Raw genomic sequence first — 26,212 nt, forward strand, 5'->3', positions numbered from 1 at the left:
CTAACTTTTGTATTTTTAGTAGAGATGGGGTTTCATCATGTTGGCCAGGCTGGTCTTGAACTCCTGACCTGAGGTGATCTGCCTGCCTTGGCCTCCCAAAGTGCTGGGATTACAGGCATGAGCCACCACGTCCGGCCAGGATAATACACTTCTAAATGCATTTGAAGAAGACATTATTACTCTGATACTACAGCCAGAAGAGGACATTATGATAAAAAAAATTATAGGCCAACATTTGTGATAAGCAAACTAGCAAATCCTCAACAAAATACTAGCAAACTGAGTTAGATCACACATTAAATACCAGATAGTCCAAGTGGAGTTTATTCTTGGAATGCAAGGATGATTCAACTACATGAATCAATAAATGTGACCACATGCAGAAAAACAAAATTAGATCTTTATCTCAAACCATATGCAAATCTCAACTCAAAATGGATGAAATACTTAACTGCTGTAAGATCTAAAGCTGTACAACTACTTTAAAAAATTAGGTATAAGTTGCTTAACTTGGTCCGAGCAATGATTTTTTGGATACAAACTCCAAAGCATAGACAACATAAGCAAAAATGTACAAATAAAATTATATCAAACTAAAAAGCTCCTGCACAGCCAAAAAAAATCAACAAAGAACCATGAAATGTGAGAAAATATTTGCGAACCATACATCTCATAAGGGGTTAATGCCCAAAATATACAAGAACTCAAACAATTCAATAGTATGAAAACAACCTCATTCCAAAAATGGGCAATGACCCTGTAATTTTTTTTTTTTTTTTTTGAGATGGAGTCTCACTCTGTCACCCAGGCTGGAGTGCAGTGGCATGATCTGGGCTCACTGTAACCTCCACCTCCTGGGTTCAAGCGATTCTCCTGCCTCAGCCTCCTGATTAGCTGGGACTACAGGTTTGTGCCACCACATCTGGCTAATTTTTGTACGTTTAATAGAGATGGAGTTTCACCATGTTGGTCAGGCTGGTCTTGAACTCCTGACCTCAAATGATCTGCCCACCTCCTGACCTCAAATGATCCGCCACCTCAGCCTCCCAAAGTGTTGGAATTACAGGCATGAGCCCTGCGCCCGGCTGAATCTGAACATTTTTTAAAAGAAGACATAAAAGGCAAATAGGGATATGAAAAAATATTCAACCTCATTAATCATCAGAGAGATGCTAATTTAAAACACAATTAGATGGCACCTCATATCTGTTAGAATGGCTATTACCAAAAAAAGAAAGATAAGTGTTTACAATAATGATTTTATAAAATGTTGATGAAAATGTAAATCAGTACAGCTATTATGAAAAACAATATGGGAATTCATTAAACAATTGAAAATAGAATAACCATATGGTTCAGCAACCCCACTAATAGTTACATATTCAAAGGAAATAAAATCATTATGTCAAAGGGATATCTACACTTTCATGTTTATTGCAGCATTAATTAACAATAATCAAGATATGTAATCAACCCTAAGGGACCACATAGTTGAGATATCAAAAAGAAACTAATCTCCAGAAAGAAAAAAAAAAAGCAGCAGATGTACAGGAATAAGGTTCATAACTAAGGGAAGTGAGGTGGGAGAGAAAGAGAAAATTTAAATGGTTGCTTTGGTTTCTGGTCACTTCCTAGTTTCAGTTTAAGTCTTCATGAGATCCAGCTATGCCTCTTGTTCTTGGATGCCATGACGTACCCCTGTATACCTCCAGACTTTTCCTTTATACCTAAGCTAATGGATTTTTTTTTTTTTGAGAAGGAGTCTCACTCTTGCCGAGGCTGGAGGGCAGTGGCGCGATCTTGGCTCACTGCAACCTCCACCTCTCAGGTTCAAGCAATTCTCCTGCCTCAGCCTCTCAAGTAGCTGGAATTAAAGGCATGCACCACCAGGCCTGGCTAATTTATTTTTAGTTGAGACGAGGTTTCATCATGTTGGCCAGGCTGGTCTCAAACTCCTGACCTTAGGTGATCTGCCTGCCTCTGTCTCCCAAAGTGCTGGAATTATAGGTTTGAGCCACCACACCCGGCCAAAATTTTTATTACTTATAATTCAACTGTCTTTGAGTGAGACATCTGGCCTATAGTGCCTAATTACCAATTTATTTTTATGAAAAAGGAAGTTCATGTTCCAGTTTACCTAACAACACTAAATGTTCTTAAACTAAAGCCACCTACACTTGAGAGAAAGAAATTATGGTTTCAAAAATATGTCTTCACCAAAAACGTATTTGTGGCAATTAAAACTATATTAATAGCCTTCTTTTCCATTTTATTAGAAATGGCATGGAATAAAATAATTTACCAACTTAAAATTTTCTCATTAATCAAGGCCAGCATTAGTCAACATTTGCTTATTTATAAAATGAAGACAATTTTCTAGTGCATTAATAGCATTAGACAGTACAAGACTCTTCTCAAAAGTAAATGGCTTGGGTTTGTCACAAATTAAACTTTGTGCATGAAAATTTAAATTATAAATAAAATAAATAAATTTTTATAAAATGATCTTAAGGGTTATTTAAGTGGAAAATTATCTAAGTTCTCTTGAAAAAACACTACAGACTATACTTTTATAAAGGCTATATTCCAATCTACATGGTAAAAACTTACTTTTTGAAAAACAGCAAGTATCCTCCAAAAACTAAACTCTTGAGATTAAACCCCTGAATTAATCGGGCACCCAAAAATTAATGCAAATTATATCCAACTTCAGTACTGACTTCTTTTTTGGCTTCTTTCAATGTTGCTTCTTTCTCCTTGACTCGCTGCATAAATCTCTGTTTCAACTTTTCTTCCTCCCTCTGACATTGATCATAGAACTCTTGTCTTTTGGCTTCAGAGATTTCTTGAAAACTAAAGAGAAATGTTTTCTTAGTCATATTAAAATGAGGTAGGAGAATCGCTTGAACCTGGGATGAGGAGGTTGCAATGAGCCAAAATTGTGCCACTGCACTCCAGCCTGGGAGACTGAGCAAGACTCCATCTCAAAAAAAAAATAATAATGCTAGTATAAACATGTAAAAAATATATATTGTATGTAAGGTCCTATATAAGGAAATTTACCAACATTCTCTCATGTTTAGCAGCACAAAATGGAAATTTCCATATCATAAGATGTAAAAACCAAGGCATAATACTTAAGATCAGAATATATAGAGAGTATATGTAAAGAATACCAGAATTTTCCAACACTTGTATGAGTGAATTCTTATCCCCACCACTTTCCAGCATGTCATACTTCTTCACATCTTTTGACCATAAAATTCAGGGAAACCTCTAATGTATGAGACGATTTTCAAAAATAGTCTAAAATAAGGCAAATAGTCTAAAATAAAGCAATAATATTTTGAAATAAATTTCAAAATATTATTCATTTAAGATGGTTAAATTTTTGGTGTCTGCAGAGAACAATGAATGATATAACTGGATTATATACACTGCAGTGCCATATTTTTGCAACATGAGTCCTACTTGTCTTTTTTTTTTTTTTTTTTTTTTTTTTTTTGAGGCAGAGTCTTTCTTTGTTGCCCAGGCTGGAGTGCGGTGGCATGATCTTGGCTCACTGCAACCTCTGCTGACCAGGTTCAAGTGATTCTCCTGCCTCAGCCTCCAGAGTAACTGAGATTATGGGCACCCACCACCATGCTCGGATAATTTTTTTTGTATTTTTAGTAGGGACAGGGTTTTACCATGTTGGCCAGGCTGATCTTAAACTCCTGACCTCAGGTGATCTGCCTGCCTTGGCCTCCCAAAGTGCTGGGATTACAGGCAGGAGCCACCACACCCAGCTGTATTATTCTTCAAGTTAGAGAAGTACACCTGCTCTCAAACTTTTCTCATTTAACTTCCAGGACACTGCACTACAGCTTTTCAGCTGGTTCCTCCATCAAACTCTTCTTAATATCTTTTGTCAAACTTTGCTAATATTTTTCTATCTTTTTCTTTATCTTTTATTTTGAGATAAATTCTAGCTCTGTCGCCCAGGCTGGAGTGCAGTGATGCAATCTCAGCTCACTGCAAACTCCGCCTCCTGGGTTCAAGTGATTCTCCAGCCTCAGCCTCCCGAGTAGCTGGGATTACAGGCACACACCACCATGCCCAGCTAATTTTTGTATTTTTAGTAGAGATGGGGTTTCACCATGTTGGCTAAGCTGGTCTTGACCTCCTGACCTCAGATGATCCGTATGCCTTGGCCTCCCAAAGTGCTGGGATTACAGGCATGAGCCACTGTGCCCAGGCTATCCTGTCTTTCATATAATAAATATACCTTTCATATAAATACAAAAAAAATAGAATACTGGGTTTTTTCTTTGATACACATTTCAACTTATATATGTACTGTATATACATATTTCAGCATAAAAATGAGATCTCACATTATGTTGTTCCTACTAACTATCTCTATCTTCATCAAAAGATGATTAAAACATCTAACATTCAGGATTTTTCTTTAGGATGGTTCAAGATGGGAGAAGTATAATTATTCTCATACCCAAATTATTGTACCTTGTGTTTGTAGGGGACTCCTAAATTATCCATTTGGTTGTGCTAGCAATATTTTTACTCACCTTCCTACTTCTGTAAAGCCCATTTTCTGCAGTTTTTGGTACCTATAACATTCATAGTGCTGAGTGTGGGTTTTTTCTTTTAGATTTTCCATATTGGTACAAAGAAGCGTATCTCAGAGCTTAATGAAGTCACAGTGATTTTCATTTTCCACTAGTAAAAAAATAATAGTGAATCAACCACATTCATTATCAATCCCTGACAATCATGAATGAATGAAATCATGAAATAATGAATGAATACATTATTAATAGCTATTAATAGCTATAATTCTTTAAACCACATAAGTGTGGTTGTACTATACGTACCAACTATAGGCAGAGATTATATATAGGTTAGCAAATTTGCTTTAAAGTTATTACCTGAAGAATAAGCAAGAAAGAGTGAAATATTTTATATGCATATATGCTATAGGTTTTTATTAACAATTGTGTTGTATGTTATAAACTACCTCTGGGTATTTTGGAGTGCTAACAATATGTAATATAACATCACTAGTGTAAATAATTTTATCAAAGTAAATTCTGCTAGCAAAAAGGCCTTACAATTATACATACTTTAGTTGGAAAGATATTCCATGCAATTAGAAACTCAAAGAGGGAGCACAGAGAGCTATACTCCTATCACAGAAGATAGACTTTAAGTCAAAAACTGTAAAATGATATGAAGAAGGTCATATAATGATGAAGAGGTCAGTTCATTAAAAAAAATTGTAAATATATATGGACCCAATATCAGAGCTTCTAAATATATAAGGCAAATATTAATAGACCTGAGGGGGAGATAGACTATATTACAATAATAGTAAGAAACTTACATACCCTACTTTCAGGAATGGATAGATTATCCAGCCAGAAAATCAGTTAAAAAAAAAAAAAAGTCAGATTTAAACTACACTTTAGACCAAACAGACCTAATTGACATATGTGGAATATTTCATCTGACAGCAATGTAATACACATTTTTCTCAAACAAACACAAGACATTCTTCAGGACAGATTATATGTTAGGCCACAAAATAAGTCTTAATATATTTTAAAAGACTGAAATAAAAATGTGAGTGCAGATATCTTTTGACAGATCAATTTCATTCCACTAGGGTACATACCCAGAAGTGGTACTGCTGGATCATACAGTAATACTATTTTTAGTTTTTGAAGAACCTTTATATTATTTCCCAAAATGGCTGTACCAACTTAAATTCCCACCAATGGTGTTTAAGAATTCCCTTTTCTCTTTGGAATGTATATAAACTGCTGGTGGGAATATAAATTAGTTCAGCCATGGTGAAAAGTAATTTGATAATTTCTTTCTTTCTTTCTTTTTTTCAGACAGAGTTTCACTCTTGTCACCCAGGCTGGAGTGCAGTCGGACGATCTCAGCTCACTGCAACCTCTGTCCTCCTCTTAGGTTCAAGTGATTCTCCTGTCTCAGCTTCTCGAGTAGCTGGGATTACAGATATCTACCACCACGCCCAGCTAATTTTTGTATTTTTAGTAAGAGATGGAGTTTCACCATGTTGACTAGGCTGGTTTCAAACTCCTGATCTCAGGTGACCCACCCTTTTCAGCCTCCCAAAGTGCTGGGATTACAGGCATGAGCCACCGTGTCCAGCCTGACAATTTCTTAATGAAGTTAAAACAGAACTACCATTTGACCCAGCAATCCTATTACTGGGTTTATACGCAAAGGAATATATATTGTTCTACCATAAAGACATAGGCATGTGTATCACAGCACTATTCACAATAACAAAGACATAGAATCAACCTAAATGCCCATCAGTGGTAGACTGGATAGAGAAAACATACATATATACCATGGAATACTGCACAGCCATAAAAAAAAAGAACAAGATCGTGTCCTTTGCAGCAACATGAATGGAGCTGAAGCCATTATCCTAAGTGATGTAATGCAGGAACAGAAAACCAAATATCACGCATCCTGTCTTTTATAAGTGGGAGATAAATATTGAGAACACATGAACACAAACAGAGGAACAACAGACACTGAGGCCTCCTTGAGGGTGGGAGGAAAGTGAGGATAGAAAAACTACTGTTTTTCCTTTTTTTTTTTTTTTAGTATACGTGCTGCCAAAGTGAGCATTTTCTTTCTTGTTGTTTTTGAGATGGAGTCTCGCTCTGTTGCTGAGGCTGGAGTGCAAAGGCACAATCTCAGCTCACTGTAACCTCCGCCTCCCGGGTTCAAGAAATTCTCCCACCTCAGTCTCTTAAGTAGCTGGGATTACAGGCGCATACCACCATGCCCGGCTAATTTTTGTATTTTTTAGTAGAGATGGGGTTTCACCATGTTGGTCAAGCTAGTCTTAAACTCCTGACCTCAAGTGATCCACATGCCTCTGCCTGCCAGAGTACTGGGATTACAGACTCGAGCTACTGCATCCAGCCAGTACTATGCTTATTATCTGTGTAATGAAATAATCTGTACACCAAACTCCCATGACATGGAATTTGCCTGTATAACAAACTTGCACATGTACCCCTGAACATAAATACAAAATTTTTTTTAAAAAGAATTCTTTTTTCTCCATATGCTTGCCAGCACTTGTTATCGTTTGTCTTTTTGATAATAGTCATTCTAACAGACATGAGGTGATACTTCATCATGTGTTTAATTCACATTTTCCTGATGACTAGAGATAGTATTTTTTTCATATTGCTTTTGGCCATTTGTGTTTCTTCTTTTGAGAAATGCCTGTTCAGATCCTTTGCCCATTTTTCCTTGTGTTGTTTTCTTGCTATTGAGTTGTTAGAGTCATACCAAAAATATTGTATATTTTGGACATTAGCCCCTTATCAGATGTATAATTTGAAAATATTTTTTTCCAGTCTCTGGGTTATATCTTCATGCTATTAATTGTTTCTTTTGGTTTTGTTGCTGGTGCTTTTGAAATTCTTCTTTTTATTTTATTTTATGTTATTTTATTTGAGGCAGAGTCTCGCTCTGTCATCCAGGCTGGAGTTCGGTGGCATGATCTCGGCTTACTGCAACCTCTGCCTCTCAGATTCAAGCAATTCTCCTGCCTCAGCCTCCAGAGTACCTGGGATTACCGGCACCCGCCACCACACCCAGCTAATTTTTGTCTTTCTAGTAGATGGGGTTTCACCATGTTGGTCAGGCTGGTCTGAAACTCCTGACCTTAGGTGATCCACCCGCCTCAGCCTCCCAAAGGGCTGAGATTACAGGCATGAGTCACTGCACCCTGCCAGCTTTTGGAGTTCCATTCAAGAAATAATTGTCATGACCAATGTCATGGAGCTTTTCCCCTGTTTTATTCTAATGGCTTTATAATTTTAAGTATTGAGTTTAAGACTTTTATGCATTTTGAATTGTTTTTTTGCATGCTGTGAAATGAGTCCAATTTTATTCTTCTGCGTGTGAATATCCAGTTTTATCAATACTATTTATTGAAGAGACCATACTGTGCCCAGTATGTGTTCTTGGCACCTTGGTCAAAAATCAATTGACTATACTTAAGTTTATTTATGGGCATTCTATCCTGTTATGTGGATTAATGTGTCTGTTTTTACGCCAGTGCCATGCTGTTTGGATTACAATTGCTTTATAATATATTGTGAAATCAAGGAGTACAATACTTTCAGCTGTGTTGTTTTCTCCCAAAATTGTTTTGACTATGCAGGGTTTTTTCTGGTTTTGTATAATTTTAGGAATTTTTCTATTTCTGTGAAAAATGACTTAGGAATTTTGATAGGAATGGTATTAAATCTGTAGAGCACTTTGTGTAGTATGGACATTTTAACAATATTATTTCTTCTAATCATGAAAATGGGGTAACTTTCTATTTATTTGTGTCTTCTCCAATTTTTTGTAAACACAAAACCAGAATTTATTGAAAGCAGGTACCAGCTCTGATTACAACCAATCAGTTTAGAGATACCATTACTCAGAAGAACAATATATACAAAATATATATATATGTGTGTATGTCTGTGTGTATATATATGTGTGTATATATATATGTATATATATATACACACAATATACACAAAAATCTCAAAGAAAGGAGAATAAAAGAACTTAAAAGAATTAAACTTGAACAGGACTGTATTACTAAAATGGTCTTGTTGCAAAGTAATAACAAATATCACAATGAGCCCTACTTGAGAAAACCATGTGCCCTCAAGCCTGGGGGTGAGGACTCTAGTTCTCAAATTCTTAGAACACAGCACAGGATTCTCTGGGGCAGAGAGCTGGCTGCAGCATGAGGGCCTCACTGTTGACTCCATTTAACCAAGTCCATGCCCCAGACACAGGATAAACACAGAGAATGAGGCCACCAGGCAAATCACACCAGCCCCTGCCCCCATGAGCCCCATAAAAGAGAAGTGGTTTCTGAAATCAACAGACTTGGCAGGGACCACTGGGCCATAGATAGCTTAAAGAGAATTATTTTGTGATCAGTCACATAAAAACCCTAGAATCTAAGCCCTACAATTCCCTTATCCAAATTCCCACTGACTAGGGAGGTAGAAGAGTAAGACACAGAAGCTGTCACCAAACCAGTATTTGGTCTTCTGTAAACAGGGATAAACATAAAACAATGTTTCAGCCGGGCACAGTGGCTCATGCCTGTAATCCCGGCACTACAGAAGGCTGAGACAGGTGGATCACTTAAAGGTCAGAAGTTCAAGAACAGCCTGGCCAACATGGTGAAACCTCATCTCTAGTAAAAATACAAAAATTAACCAGGTGTAGTGGCATGTGCCTGTAATCCCACCTACTTGGGATGCTGAAGCAGGAGAATTTCTTGAATCTGGGAGATGGAAGTTGCACTGAGCCAAGATCATGCCATTGCACTCCAGCCTGGGTGACAGAGCGAGACTCCATTTCAAAAAAAAACCAAAAAACAAAAAACCAAACACTGTTTCACAAGTGGGCTTCAAAGTGCTACTGGGCACAGCAGGTGAAAGATCCCAAAGTCCCATTGAGCACCTCCCACAGGAGGAGGAAAAGGATGGGGAGGGGGAGGAGAGATGAGTGCCTGAGGGGAGATGTGCATGTTCCCTGCTGAGGTTACTGATGCCAACTGTCCTGCTCTGCTGATTTGTACAGTTCCCCCTACTTTCTGGAATAGCTCTCTCATGGCCCAAAGCTCACTTCTCTGAGTCTAAACCCAGCCATCCCATTACTGGGTATATACCCAAAGGACTATAAATCATGCTGCTATAAAGACACATGCACATGTATGTTTATTGCGGCATTATTCACAATAGCAAAGACTTGGAACCAACCCAAATGTCCAACAGTGATAGACTAGGATTAAGAAAATGTGGCACATATACACCATGGAATACTATGCAGCCATAAAAAATGATGAGTTCACGTCCTTTGTAGGGACATGGATGAAATTGGAAATCATCATTCTCAGGAAACTATCGCAAGAACAAAAAAACAAACACCGCATATTGTCACTCATAGGTGGGAATTGAACAATGAGAACACATGGACACAGGAAGGGGAACATCACACTTCGGGGACTGTTGTGGGGTGGGGGAGGGGGGAGGGATAGCACTGGGAGATATACCTAATGCTAGATGACGAGTTGGTGGGTGCAGCGCACCAGCATGGCACATGTATACATATGTAACTTACCTGCACGTTGTGCACATGTACCATAGAGCCTAAAGTATAATAATAATAATAATAATCATAATAATAATAAGAAAAATAAATAAATAGATTTGCCAAAAAATAAAAAAAAATAAAAAAAAATAAACCTCCCAGTCTCAAGCATAGAGAGCAGAAATGCCAGATGCAAAGGCTTTCTGGGTAGGGGTGGTGGAGGCAGTCTTCTAGAGAACATGGAGTTCTTGTGCACCACCTCGGTTGCAGGCAGGGCAGGGCAAAGAGGATGCTGAGGTACAGGGGGCAGAAGGCAGCCGCTCAGAGAGCAGGGAAGATTCAGTTGGAGACTGACAGGATGTTTCCATGGCATGGTCCCTGTAAGCAATGGCTGGGGTCAACTGGGATGGAGGGCTGAACAGCACAGCTCTACCTAACTGGTGTGGGAAGAGCATGTCTCTCCCCTTCCTGAATTTCCCCAGAGGAACATGGCTCCTAGCTTTGGAACTTTACACTCAAACAATAAGCCTGAAGGGAAGAAGTCTTGGCTGGGCACGGTGGCTCAAGCCTGTAATCCCAGCATTTTGCAAGACCAAGGCAGCGGGATTACCTGAGGTCAGGAGTTCGAGACCAGCCTGACCAACATGGTGAAACCCTGTCTCTATTTAAAACACAAAAAATTAGCCAGGCATGGTGGTGGGCACCTCTAATCCCAGCTACTCAGGAGGCTGTGGCAAGAGAATCACTTGAACCAGGGAGGCAGAGGTTGCAGTGAGTGAAGATCATGCCATTGCACTCCAGTCTGGGTGATAAGAGCAAAACTCTGTCCCAAGGAAAGAAAAAAAGTCCATCCTGTCAACTTTGGTTTCTCATTTATGGGTGCGTGTGCTGCTGCAGATTTGGGCAAGATGGTTGGAGAGCTTCTTAATGTTTCCCAAAGCCTACGGATCTAGCTGGGCAATACTGAGCCTCTGCAAGTCACTGGCAAATAATCACATGCACTCTTTGCCACCCACTGGCACAGTGAAGAAGATCTCTTTGCTGTGGGCAAGAGGGCTGCCATTTCCTGAGATGTTGTAAATCTGCTCTCCTGTGGCAGGAGTGCACAGGCCAGGGATCATGAAGACCCTCGAGTCAAATCTGGGTATCAGGCCTGGAGCTGGTTTCACTATGGACACGTCCAATCAGCCCACAGCTCGGGTAACAGTGTTAGCACAGCTTGACCTTTCTCTTCTGCCTTTTTCTTGTACAGACTGAGTTCTCTTCTTGGATGGAGGTCACCTTTTGACTCTTGCAGTTTGAAGATCCCTGTGTATATTTTCCTCTTCTTCGTTCTCTTCCACTATCATTTCATCTACTTGTATCATCCTTCATGCTTTAGTAGATTTCAGGGGTGTTTGAATAGCTCCTGCAGTTAGTTTGCTTATTTCAGTGATATCCAGGTCAGCTTTTGCTGCCTCTTCTAAGCCTTGTTTGTTTCCTCCAAAGGAGAAGTAGTTGAGACATTCATCTTTGCGCAGCGCCTAGGGGAGCCACAGGATCTGGATGTTGTAGAGGTTATCCATCTCCTTGAAGAGGTTCTGCCTGACTGACTCAGTTGGCTTGATTCATATTTCCACTTCACGGTCAAAGTCTTTAAGAAAGGAGGTGAGCTTCCACCTCCCTAAGGAGTTGGTCTTGGCTACCCAACTGCTGCCCTTCCTAGGAGCCATGATGCTCGGTGGAGGCTGTGGGGAGCAACAGATAAGGAGCAGGAAGGCAAACTCTTCTTCAATTTTAAATCGAGTTTTACAGCTCTCTTTTCTTTTTTTGAGGTGGTCTTGCTCTGTTGCCCAGGCTGGAGTGCAGTGGTGCGATCTCGGCTCACTGCAACATCCGCCTCAAGGTTCAAGTGATTCTCCTGCCTCAGCCTCCCAAGTAGCTGGGATTACAGGCATGCACCACCACATCTGGCTAATTTTTATTTTTTTATTTTTTAGATGGAGTTTTGCTCTTGTTGCCCAAGCTGGAGAGCAATGGCGCAATCTCGGCTCACCACAAACTCTGCCTCCAGGGTTCAAGCAATTCTCCTCCCTCGGCCTCCGGAGTAGCTAGAATTACAGGCATGCACCACCACACCCAGCTAATTTTGTATTTTTTAGTAGAGACGGGGTTTCTCCATGTTGCTCAGGCTCATCTCAAACTCCTGACCTCAGGTGATATGCTCGCCTCAGCCTCCCAAAGTGCTGGGATTAGAGGCGTGAGCCACTGCACCCAGCCTAATTTTTCTATTTTTTTAGTGGAGATACGGTTTCCCCGTGTTGGCCAGGCTGGTCTTGAACTCCTGACTTCAGGTGATCTGCCAGTCTCGGCCTCCTAAAGTGCTGGGATTACAGGTATGAGACACTGCACCCAGTATTTTTTTGTTTGTTTGTTTGTTTTGAGACAGAGTCTTGCTCTGTCACCCAGGCTGGAGTGCAGTGGTGCAATCTCAGCTAACTGCAATGTCCACCTCCCGGACTCAAATGATTCTCCTGCCTCAGCCTCATGAGTACCTGGGATTACAGGTGCCCACCACCACACATGGCTAAGTTTTTGTATTTTTAGTAGAGATGGGGTTTTGCTATGTGGGCCAGGCTGGTCTCAAGCTCCTGGCCTCAAGTGATCCACCCGCCTCAGCCTCCCAAAGTGCTGGGATTACAGGTGTGAGCCACTGCACCTGGCCAAGATTTACAGTTGTTAGTGCACAGATATTTTACTTCCTTGGTTAGATTTATTCCTAAGCATTATATTTTTCATCATTATTCACAATAGCCAAGACATGGAAGCAATCAAAGTGCCCATCAACAAGGTGCAGAATAAAATACTGTAGAGCTTTTAAAAAGAATGAAATCCTGTCATGTGTAAAACATGAATGAAACTGTAGGACATTATGCTAAAAAAAAAAAAACCAGGCACAGAAGGACAAATACTGCATAATCTCACTTATATGTGGTTAACTAAAAACGTAAATCTCACAGAAATAGAGAGCAGACAGGTGGTGACTGGAGGAAAGTGGGGAGGCAGAGGGATGGGGAAATGGAAAATACTGATCAAACAGTACAAAATTTTAGTTAGACTGGAGGAGTAAGCTTCAGTGATCTATTGCACTGCATGGTGCCCAAAATTAATAATAAGCTACTGTATATTTCAAAATTGCTAAAATGGGGAGTGGGGTGAAGGAAAGTTGCTGAATAGAACCCCTCCTCAGTCAGCCCCCTATATAAACACCAAATTGAACAATTATCCATGCATGAAGGCACCTTCATAAGAATGAAAAATCAGGTGAGCAATCACAGTACCTGCTTTTAACATTATATCAAGAAAAGAGGCACTGAAGATTGTAGTAAAGAGTCTTGTGTAACCTGCGTCTGCTGACGTTCATCCCCCAGCAGCACCATACTGAACAGAGAGAGAATCTGTGTGCTTTGGGGAGGGAGAGTGAAGTGACCGTGGGACTTTGCATTGGAATTCAGTGACTGCCCTGTCACAGTGGAACACAACACAGGGCAGAATTCTGCTAGGGCCCACAAAGGGAGCATTTTTTTTTTTCACCCAGGCTGGAGTGCAGTGGCACGATCCTGGCTCACTGCAACCTCCAATTCCCAGGTTCAAGTGATTCTCCTACCTCAGCCTCCTGAATAGCTGGGACTACAGCTACACACCACCACGCCTGGCTAATTTTTGTATTTTTAGTGGAGACAGGGTTTCACCATATTGGCCATGCTGGTCTTGAACTCCTGACCTCAGGTGATCCATCTGCCTCAGCCTCCCAAAGTGCTGGGACTACAAGTGTGAGCCACCACTCCTGGCCAAAGGGAGCATTTAACCTAGAACCCACTAAAGAGGAATCACCCATGCCAGAGATAGATAGGAAGTTAAGTTCCAGCTACCTCCACCACATGTTAATTAAAGTGCCCTGGGGTCCTGGATAAATTTGAAAGGCAGTCAGGCCACAAGGTCTGCAGTCCTTGGGCAAGTCCAGGTACTGAGCTTGCTCAGAGCCAGTGGAATGGGAATGCCTGTGACCCAGCAAGATGCCAGTTTTGGTGGCCAAGAAATGCTTGTATCACACCTCCCCCAACTCCAGGCAGTGCAGCTCAAAGAGAGATGCCTTCCACTTGTGGGAAAGAGAAGGACAATTAGAAGAGAACTTTGTCTTACAACTTGAGTAGCAGCTCAGCCACAGTAAAACACACACTAAACCGATTCCAGGACCTACTTCCTGGACGTTTCTAGACCCACTCTGGGACAGAAGGGAACTTGCTGCACTGAAGAGGTGGACCCAGCCCGGCAGGACTCACCACTTGCTGACTAAAGATCCTTTGGCCCTCAAACAAACATAAGTAGTAGCAAGGCAGTAGTTGCCATGGGCCTTGGGCAGGACCCAGTAATTTGCAGGCTTCATATGTGACCCAGCACAGTCCCAGCCGTGGTGGCCACAGGAGGGACTATGTCACCCCTTCCTCAACTCCAAGCAACCTAGCACAGACAGAGAGACTCCTTCTGTTTGGGAGAAAGTGAGAAAGAGTTTGAGAGATTCTGCCTAATAATCCAGGGAATTCTCCCAGATATTATCTAAGACCACTGAGGCAGTATGAGTCTGCTAGAGTCACAGTGTTACTGGGCTTGGGGTACTCCCTAGTAAATTCCCTTTGAATACTTAGAAAACCCTCTCAAGAAGAACAGGCACAATTGAGCCCAGACTGCAAAGATTACAATACATATATAACTATTCAATGCCCAGATATAGATAAACATTGACAAACATCAAGACCATCCCAGAAAACATGACCTCACCAAATGAACCAAATAAGGCACTAGTGACCAATCCCAATCTCATGTCTCAGGACAGAGATAAGTAACCCTTCAGAGAACTCAAAATAGCTGTTTTAAAAGAGCTCAATGAAATTCAAAATAACACAGAGAAGAAATTCAGAATTATATTAGATAAATTTACCAAAGAGATTAAAATAGTTTTTAAAAATCAAGCTGAAATATTGAAACTAAAAAAATTAATTGACATACTGAAGAATGCATCAGAGTCTCTTAACAGCAGAACTGGTCAAGCAGAAGAAAAAATTAGTGAGCTTGAAGAAAGCTATTTGAAAATACAGTTAGAGGAGACAAAAGAAAAATGAATTTAAAAGTAAAGTTTACCTACAAGATCTAAAAATTGTCTCAAAAGGGCAAATTTAAGAGTTATTGGCCTTAAAAAGGAGGCAGAGAGGGAGAGATAAGAGTAGAAAGATTATTCAAGGGATAATATCAGGGAATGTCTCAAACCTAGAGAAAGATATCAATGTTCAAGTACAAGAAAGTTATAGAACACCAAGCAGATCTAACCCATAGATTACCTCAAGGGATGTGATAATCAAACTCCCAAAGGTCAAGGATAAAGAAAGGATCCTAAAAGCAGCAAGAGAAAACAAACAAATAACATACAATGGAGCCTCAATGTGTCTGGCAGCATACTTTTCAGTGGAAAACTTACAGGCCAGGAGAGAATGGCATGACATATGTAAAATGCTGAAGAAGAAAACCTTTTAGCCAAGAATGGTATATCCAGCAAAAATATCCTATGAACATGAGGGAGAAATGAAGACTTTCCCAGACAAATACAAGTTGAAGGATTTCATTAGCACCAAACCTGTCCTAAAATAAATACTAAAGGGAATTCATATATATATATTACATTGATGGGCAATAAGAAACCATTTGAAGGTACAAGACTCACTGGTAATATTAGGTTGGCTCAAGAGGAAATGTGGGTTGTGCATGGTGGCTCATGCTTGTAATCCCAGCACTTTGAGAGGCTGAGGCAGGAGGATCACAAGGTCAGGAGTTCAAGACCAGCCTGGCCAACACAGTGAAACCCCATCTCTACTAGAAATACAAAAATTAGCTGGACGTGGTAGTGGGTGCCTGTAATCCTAGCTACTCGGGAGTCTGAGGCAGGATAATTGCTTGAACCTGGGAGGTGGAGGTTGCAGTGAGCCGAGATCATGCCACTGCACTCCAGCCTGGGTGACAGAGCTAGACTCTGTCTCAAAACAAAACAAAAAAAAAAGAGGAGCTGTGTTTTTTGCCATTACTTTTAATGGCATAACTTTTAATAGCAAAACTGCAACTACTTTCGCACCAACCTAATAGTAAGTATACAGATACACATGGAATGTTATAACAAGCTTATTGTGGTGGGTAAAGCACTCATATCTGGAGTAGAAATACTAAAAGGTAAACCTATCAAAAATGATAACTACAACTTTTCAAGACATAAACAGTATAAGATAGAAATAGAAATTTTTTAAATGTTAAAAAAGTGGAGGGATGAAGTTAAAGTGTAAAGTTTTTATTAGTTTTTTGCTCATTCATTAGTTTCTTTGTTCATTTATGCAATCAGTGATAAGTTGTCATCAGTTTAAAATAATGGGTTATAAGATGCTATATGCAAGCCTCATGGTAACCTCAAATCAAAAAACATACAACAGATACACAAAAAATAGAAAGCAAGAAATTAAAGTATACCATCAGAGAAAATCACCTTGGCTAAAAGGAAGACAAGAAGGTAGGAAAGAAAGAAGAGAAGACCACAAAGTCACCAGAAAACAAATAACAAAATGATGAGGAAGTCCTTACTTATCAATAATAACCTTGAATGTGAGTAAATGGACTAAACTCTCCAATCAAGAGACATAGAGTGATTAGCTGGGTGTAGTGGTGGGCATCTATACTCCCAGCTACTCAGGAGGCTGAGGCAGGAGAATCACTTGAACCCTAGAGGTGGATGTTGCAGTGTGCTGAGATTGTGCCATTGCACTCCAGCCTGGGTGACAGAGCAAGACTCTGCCTCAAAAAAAAAAAAAACCAAAAACCAAAAAACAACAACAACAAAAAAACAAGACCCAATGATCTGTTGCCTACAAGACCACACTTAAAATGACACAAATAGACTGAAAATAAAGGGATGGGAAAAGATAATTCCATGCAAATGGAAACCAAAACAGAACACAAAAATGTATACTTATATCAGATAAAATACATTTCAAGACAAAAACTGTAAAAACAGACAAGGAAGGTTCATCACATATGAATAAAGGAATCAATTCAGCAAGAGGCTATAACAACTATAAATATGTATGTACCCAACATTGGAGCACTTAGGTATATAAAGGAAATATTATTAGAGCTAAAGAAAAAGAAAGATTCAAATACAATAATAGCTGGCGACTTCAACACTCCACTTTTGGCATTAGACAGACCATCCAGACAGAAAATCAGCAAAAAAATCCCGACTTAATCTGCAGTATGGACCAAATGGACCTAAAAGATAGTTACAGGACATTTCATCCAATGGCTACAGAATGCACATTCTTCTCCTCCACATGTAGCATATTCTCAAGGATAGAGCATATGTTAGGCGACAAAACAAGTCTTAAACAATTCAAAATATGAAATCAGCAAGTATTATCCCTGACTACAATGGAATAAAAGTATAGATCAATAACAAGAGGAACTTTGGAAACTACACAAACACATGGAAATTAAGCAATATGTTCCTGAATGACCAGTGGGTCAATGAGGAAATAAAGAAGGTAATTTTAAAATTTATTGAAACAAATGAAAATGGAAATATAACATACCAAAGCCTATGGGACACAGCAAAAGCAGTACCAAGAACAAAGTTTATAGCAATAAGTGCCTACATCAAGAAAAGTAGAAAAACATCAAATAAACAATCTAACAATGCATCTTAAAGAACTAGAAATGCAAGAGCAAACCAAACCCGAAATTAGTATAAGAAATAATAAAAATCAGAGCAGAAAGAAATGAAAAAAATACCAAAGATCAATGAAATGAAAAGTTTATTTTTTGAAAATATAAACAAAATCTGTGAACCTTTAGCCAGACTGAGAAAGAAAAAGAGTAGATCCAAATAAATAAAATCAGAGATGAAAAAGGAGACATAATGGCCAGGTGCAGTGGCTCATGCCTGTAATCCCAGCACTCTGGGAGGCTGAGGCAGGAGGATGGCTTGAGCCAGGAGTCTGAGACCAACCTGGGCAACATAGTGAGACTCCCATCTGTAAAGACAAAAAAAAAAGAGAAAGAAAGAAAAAGGAGACATTACAACTGAGGCTGCAGAAATCCAAAGGCTCATTAGAGGCCACTGTGAGCCACTATATGCCAATAAATTAAAAAACATAGAAGAAATTGATGAATTCCTAGACATATACATACTATCAAGATTGAACCATGAAGAAATTGTAAACCTGAATGGACAAATAACAAGTAATGAGACCAAAATCATAATAAGAAATCTCCCAGCAAAGATAAGTCCAGGATCTGATGGCTTCACTGATGAATTTCAGCAAACATTTAAAGAACCAATACTAATTCTACTCAAACTATTCTAAAACATACAGGAGAAGGGAATAAATCAGAACTCATTCAACAAGGCCAGTATTACCCTGATACCAAAACCATACAAAGACACATCAAAACAAGAAAACTCCAGGCCAATATCTCTGAGGAACATTGATGAAAAACCCCTCAAAAAAATACTAGCAAACTGAATTCAACAACACATTAAAAATCATGCATCATGACCAAGTGGGATTTATCCCAGGGATGCAAGGATGCTTCAGCACACACAAATCAATCAATATGGTACATTATATCAGTATGGTACATTCCTATCAGAATGAAGGACAAAAACCATATGATCATTTCAACTGATGCTGAAAGGGCATTTGATAAAATTCAATATCCCTTCATCATAAAAAAATTTAAAAAACTGGGGTAGAAGGAACATACCTCAACATAATAAAAGCCATGTATGGCAGACTCACAGCTAGTATCATACTGAATGGGAAAGAACTTAAAGCTTTTCCTCTAAGATCTGGAAAACGACAAGGATGCCCACTTTCACCACTGTTATTCAACTGGAAGTCCCAGCTAGAGCAATAAGACCAGAGAAAGATATAAAGGGTTTCCAAACTGGAAAGGAAGAAGTCAAATTATCCTTGTTTGCAGATGATATGATCTCCTACGCAGAAAAGCCTAGACTCCATCAAAAAAAACTATTAGAACTGATAAACAAAAGTAATAAAGTTACAACATACAAAATCAACCTACAAAAATCAGTAGCATTATTATATGCCAACAGTGAAAAATCTGAAAAAGAAATAAAAACTAATCCAATTTACAATAGCTATAAATAAAATAAAATACCTAGAAATAAACATGACCAAAGAAATGAAAAATCCCTACAATGAAAACTATAAATACTGATGTAAGAAATTGAAAAGGACGCAAAACAATGAAAACAGAGTTCATGTTCATGGATTGGAAGAATCAATAATATTGTTAAAATGTCCATACTACCCAAAGCAATCTATAGATTCAATGCAATACCTATCAAAATACCAGTGACATTCTTCAAAGAAAAAGAAAAAACAATCCTAAGATGTATATGGAACCAAAAAAATACTTAAAGCAATTCTGGGCAAAAATAACAACACTGGAGGAATCGGATTACCTGACCTCAAATTACACCACAAAGCCATAAGTGAAACAGCATGGTACCAGCATAAAAACAGACACACAGACCAATGGAACAGAATAGAGAACCCAGGAATAAATCCATACAGCCACAGAGAACTCATTTTCAACAAAGGTGCCAAGCACATACATTGGGGAAAGGATAAGCTCTTCAATAAATGGTGTTGGGAAAACTGGATATCCATATGCAGAAGAAAGAAACTAGACTTTTATCTTTCACCACATATAAAAATCAAATCAAAACGGATTAAAGACTTAAATCTAAGACCTCACACTATGAAACTACTATAAAAAACATTGGGGAAACTCTTCAGGACATTTATTAATACCCCACAAGCACAGGCAATCAAAGCAAAAATAGACAAATGGGATCATCTCAAATTAAAAAGCTTCTGCAAAACAAAGGAAACAATCGACAAAGTGAAGAGAAAACCTACACAATGAGAAAATATTTGCAAATGATTTATCTGACAAGAGATTAATAACCAGAATATATTTAAGAAGCTCAAGCAACTCAATAGGAAAAAATCTAATAATCCAATTTAAAATGGGCAAAAGATCTGAATAGACATTTATCCAAAGAAGACATAAAAATGTCTTCTTTTGTCTTACTGATAATAGCCGTTTTAACATGTGTGAAGTAACTGCTCATTATGGGTGTTTTAAAATGCCAAACAAGCAAATGAAAAGGTACTCAACATCACTGATTACCAGAGAAAGGCAAATAAAAACTACAATGAGATATCATCTCACCCCAGTTAAAAAAGCTTTTAACCAAAAGACAGGCAATAACTAATGCTGGTGAAGATGTGGAGAAAAAGGAATCCTTGTACACTGTTGGCAGGAATGTCAATCAGTATAGTCTTTACGGAAAACAGTATGGAATTTCCTCAAAAAAACTAAAAATAGAACTACCGTATGATCCAGCAATCCCACTAGTGGGTATATACCCAGAAGAAAGGAAAGTAGTATATTAAAGAGATAGCTCCACTCCCGTGTTTGTTACAGCAGTATTCACAATAGCCAAAATTTGAAAGCAACCTAAGTATCCATCATCAGATGAATGAATAAAGTAAATGTGATACATATACATGATGGAGTACTCTTCAGCCATAAAAAATAATGAGATCCCGTCATTTGCAACAACATGAATGGAACCGAGGATATTATGTTAAGTGAAATAAGACACAGGAAGACAAATTTCACATGTTCTCACTCATTTGTGGAGCTAAAAATTAAAACAATTGAGCCCATGGGGATAAAGAGTAGAATGTTTATTACCAGTAACTAGGAAAGGACTGGAGAGGGAGAGAAGTGGGGATGGTTGATGGTACAAGTAAATAGTTACATAGAATGAGTGAGATCTAGTATTTGATAGCACAGAAGGTGACTACAGTCAACAATAATTTATTGTACATTTTAGAATAACTAAAAGAGTATACTTGGATTGTTTGTGACACAAAGAAAGGATAAATGCTTGAGTTGATGGGTACTCTATTTATCCTGATGTGAGTACTACACATTGAATGCCAGTATCAAATATCTCATGTGCCCTATAAATACATACACCTACTGTGTATCCATAAAAATTAAAAATTAAAAAACCCAGGCCCAGTGTGGTGGCTCATGCCTGTAATCCTAGCAGTTTGGGAGGCTGAGGCAGGCAGATCACCTGCGGTCAGGAGTTTGAGACTAGCCTGCCCCACATGCCAAAACCCCATCTCTACTAAAAATTCAAAAAAAAAATTACCTGTTTATGGTGGCATGTGCCTGTAATCCCAGCTACTAGGGAGGCTGAGGAAGCAGAATTGCTTGAACCCAGGAGGCAGAGGTTGCAGTGAGCCGAGATCACACCATTGTACTCCAGCCTGGGCAACAAGAGCTAAACTCCATCTCAAAAAAAAAAAAAAATTTAAAACACAATAAGCTGTTACTTCACCCATGCTAAAATGACCAAGACAAACAAGTGCTGGTGAGGATGTGGAAAAAAGGGAATGCTTGTACACTGTTGGTGGCAATGTAAATTAGGATAGCCATTATGAAAAACAGTATTGGAGTTTCTTCAAAAAATTAAAAATAAAACAACTACCATATGATCCAGCCATCTCACTACTGGATATATTACCTCCCCAAAATGAAGTCAGTATGTCGGAGAGATACCTACACTACCATTACTCACAAGAGCCAAGATACGGAAGCAATCTCAGTGTCCATGTATGGATGCATGAAGAAAAAACGTGTGGTATATATACACAATGGAATACTATTCAGCCTTACACATCAGGAAATCCATCATTTGCAGCAACATGGATGGAACTGGAGGACTTTACACTAAGTGAATATGCCAAGCACAGAAAGACAAATAGTAAATGATCTCACTAACATATCAAATTTTTAAAAGTTAAACTTGTAGAAACAGAGAGTAGAATGCTGGTTACATGAGTTAGGTAGAGGGTATGGTAGAAGAGATGTTAGTCAAAGGATACAAACTTTTAGTTTAGTTAAAGAGATCTACTGCACAACATAGTGACTACGTTAATAACAATATTTTATACTCCTGAAAATTGCTAAGATAGATGTTAAGCTTTCATCACAAAAATAATTGCGATAACACAGGTTAATTATATCAATTTAGCCATTCCACAATGTATATGTATTTCATAACATCATGTTGTACATGATAAGTACATACAATTTTGTCAATTAAGATTAATTAATGAAAAATAATTTGTATGGCTCTCTCCTGTGTTTATCAGGTCCAGAAGATTGATAATATATGGTTTATTGTGATTAATACTGTGACCAAATTTTACACATCAATATATAGTACAGATATATATTTTATAACACATACTAATATATAATACAACATAATATATATTAAAACATTAAGTTTTAAGTATGTTTAACAAATTTTAAAATTTCTAATATGTCAATTTTTGAAAAACATCATTCGGGGCTGGGCATGGTGGCTCATGCCTATAATCCCAGTACTTTTAGAGGCCAAGGCAGGTGGATCACCTGAGGTCGGGAGTTTGAGATCAGCCTGACTAATATGGTGAAACCCCGTCTCTACTAAAAATACAAAAATCAGCCAGGTGTGGTGGCAGGCACATGTAATCACAGCTACTCAGAAGGCTGAGGCAGGAGAATCACTTGAACCTGGGAGGCAGAGGTTGCAGTGACCCAAGATCATGCCACTTGCACTCCAGCCTGGGTGACAAGAACAAAAATCTGTCTCAAAAAACAAACAAAAAAACCCAAAAATATCATTTGGAAACCAGTACAAGTAGAAATCTTCCATTCCGCAATAATTAGTACCATAAGTATATGAAAAAGATAATAAATTACTGCTTACTACACTATTCTAACTCATTATGATGCTAAATAATAATATAAATGTCAAAGGTATAATCTTTAGCCAAAGGTAAATTGTACTTTGTTTTAAAATGTTTATCATTCTTTTTTCTAGTGACCAGTTTAAAATGGTTTCTACATTAGCTAGCAATGAGTTTATGCAACACGTCTACACACTAGTATTTTTGCTTCCATTTTGTTTAAAGTGCTTTCCAGCATTCTCAATGTCATAATTTATACAAAGACAGATAATATGCATGTGGCACATTGGGAGCATTGGGATAAACAAAGAGGTTCTTCCCAGCCTCTGGAGATTTTGGCTTAAAGCAGCGTTCAGCAAACTTCTATGAGAATGAGTTATTGTCACAGTAAGCATTAATTTACATAAAACAGAGTTTGCCTTCCTCATTAGTAATTGTTAACTTACAGATTAGCAAGAGTTACGAATATTAGCTCAATTTAAAATGTTACTTTGAGACTATGAATGATACACATATATTTAACTTAATCATTCCAGAGTCTGCCCTCTTTCATATTTACCTTGCAAAACTCCCCAAGGGTAGTAACAGCTTCTGACCATCCTTTTTCCAACTTTCACTTCATCCATACTCCCTACCACAGCAAACAGTAACAGTCCCTAGAAAACAAGAATGATATGAATTGAATTTTCTAGCACCAATAAAGCTTACTATATTACTCTCACTCCTGTTATAAAAATGACAGCGATGATGATATTGTAATAAATTTAATCAGGGATCTACCCTGTGTCTCATTTTAAGACTTGACAGTATGCGCTAATTGGTTTCTGTCAGCATCAGTCGCAGGCGGTGCACACAACTGGAAACTGTCTACTGAGCACAACCTAAAGCAAGGTATCCTGCTGAGGGAAACACAAAGAAAAAAGATTTTCAGTAGACATCATTTTTCTCACACTATCTTTACCGTGAACCACCTTTACCCTGAATGTTGAAGAAATAACACGCAAGTAACTTTTAACTCTCGTATAAAAGTTAAAAGACAAAATATTAAAAATGACTACCACTATTATAATAATTAATGGATACAATATAAAATGTATTAATAAACAATACGGTATACATCTCCATAAATTATGTTTATTTTTTGAGACAGAGTCTGACCCTGTCACCCAGGCTGGAGTGCAGTGGCATGAGCTTGGCTCACTGCAACCTTCACCTTCCAGGTTTGAGTGATTCTCCTGCCTCAGCCTGAGGAAAACCTCAGGGACTATCTAAATAAATGGAAAGATATTCCATGTACATGGATAGAAAGACTCAATATTGTCAAGATGTCAATTTTCCATAACTTAACCTATGGATTCACCACAATCCCAATCAAAATTTCACCAAATTATTTTGTGAATAACAAATAACAAATAACAAAATAACAAATAACATGTAATAACAAACAAATAATAACAAACTAACTCCAAAATTTATATGAAAAGGCAAAAGAACTAGAATAGCCAACACAATACTGAAGAACAACAATTTACCACAAAGCCATAGTAATTAAAACAGCATGGCATGGGCAAAATGACAGACAAACAGATCAATGGAACAGAGTAGAGAGCCCAGAAATATGCCTACGCAAACAGTGTCAATTGATATTTGACAAAGAAGCAATGGGAATTGAATGGAGAAAAGATATTCTTTTCAACAAATGGTGCTGGAACAGGATATTCACATGCAAAAATAATAATCTATAAACAGACCTTACGTATTTCACAAAATTAACTCAAATTGGATCATAGGCCTAAATGTATAGCATAAAATGACAAAATTCCTAGAAGATAATGTAAAGTCCCAATTAGGGAAGGGGAGTCAGGCTTGTGGGAGCAGAGGAAAGAAAAAAAAAAAGCAGATAAGCTGCAAGTCTGCCTTTCTTCATAATCCAGAACACACAGCCCTCCTGCACAAATAACTCACAATCTTCCTGTGTCTAGGTATCAGCAGACCCTTGGCTGATACAAAAAATTGCAAGTTAAGTCACTGCCACTGATAGTGGCAGGAGGTGGACAAATGCCTAGGCAGACAGGGGCAAGTCCCCAGGGAAATCCCACCTCCAAGCCAAAGACAGTTTAAAGCCTGAAAGCCAAGCTACAAGTCAAATCCATGGACTGGATTGAGAACCTGTCTTCCTGCTTGGTGCACATTCCTCTGACTGATCCCCACCCTTCAGCTGTTTTACATATACCTATGCTTCCTAATTTTTTTTATATAGTTGTGCCCACCTTTGGGTGGTGCCTTTGTTTTAACCTTTTTGCATACTCACAAACCAATCAGCATGCACTCCCCTATTCTGAGTCCACAAAAGCCCTGGGCTTAGCCACACAAGGAGAGAAACCACCCACAGGTCCCCTCTCCACTGAAAGCTGTTCCATCACTCAATAAAATTCTTCTCTGCCTTCCTCATCCTTCAATTGTCAGGGTATTCTCATTCTTCTTGGATGTGGGAAAAAAGCTCATGAATCACTGATCTCGGGTAGAACCTATAACACAGGCAGGCTAGGGCATGATGGCCCAGCCACAGGCTGAGCCACTGTGCAAGCCAGACTGGGCCAAGTGGACAGGGAGCCTCCTGTGTGGCAGGCAGCATGCCCAAGCAAGGCCCAGGTGGGGGTGTCACTGGCCAGAGGTCCCTGGCTGAGAATGACTGAGGAATCCTGCATCACAACCTCGGCGTTATCAGCACTACACAAAGCCCTCTTCAGCATACAGCCTAAGAACTATCCTATATAATCTCCAGCAATCCTTTGTTGGTTTGCAGTCAGCTGCTTTCTTGCAAGCTGCCCATTGCCTCCCTAGCAATGTATTTTTCTACTTTCTTTAATAAATCTACCTCCCCTACCTACAACAAGGTAAATTCTTTCTTTCTTTTTTTTTTCCAGAGAGAGTCTCACTCTGTCACCCAGGCTGGAGTGCAGTTGTGCAATCTTGGCTCATTGCAACCTCTGCCTCAACAAGGTAAATTCTTTATGCCTGTGCCACCAGTCCAGATAGTCATCACTCCCTCACAACAGATAACATAAAAGGAAATATAGGAGACTTTGGGTTTAGCAATGACTTCATCGATATAACACTGA

General features: G+C 38.7%; 2 pseudogenes; both read right to left on the reverse strand.

Moving 5' to 3' along the window:
- Window positions 1–26,212, reverse strand: part of LOC129041463 (septin-14-like) — a 59,112-nt pseudogene that overhangs the window by 4,792 nt on the left and 28,108 nt on the right.
- LOC129040957 (borealin-like) lies at window positions 10,911–12,050 on the reverse strand (annotated as a pseudogene).

Source organism: Pongo pygmaeus, chromosome 6 (assembly GCF_028885625.2).
Source record: "Pongo pygmaeus isolate AG05252 chromosome 6, NHGRI_mPonPyg2-v2.0_pri, whole genome shotgun sequence".
Classification (NCBI taxonomy): domain Eukaryota; kingdom Metazoa; phylum Chordata; class Mammalia; order Primates; family Hominidae; genus Pongo; species Pongo pygmaeus.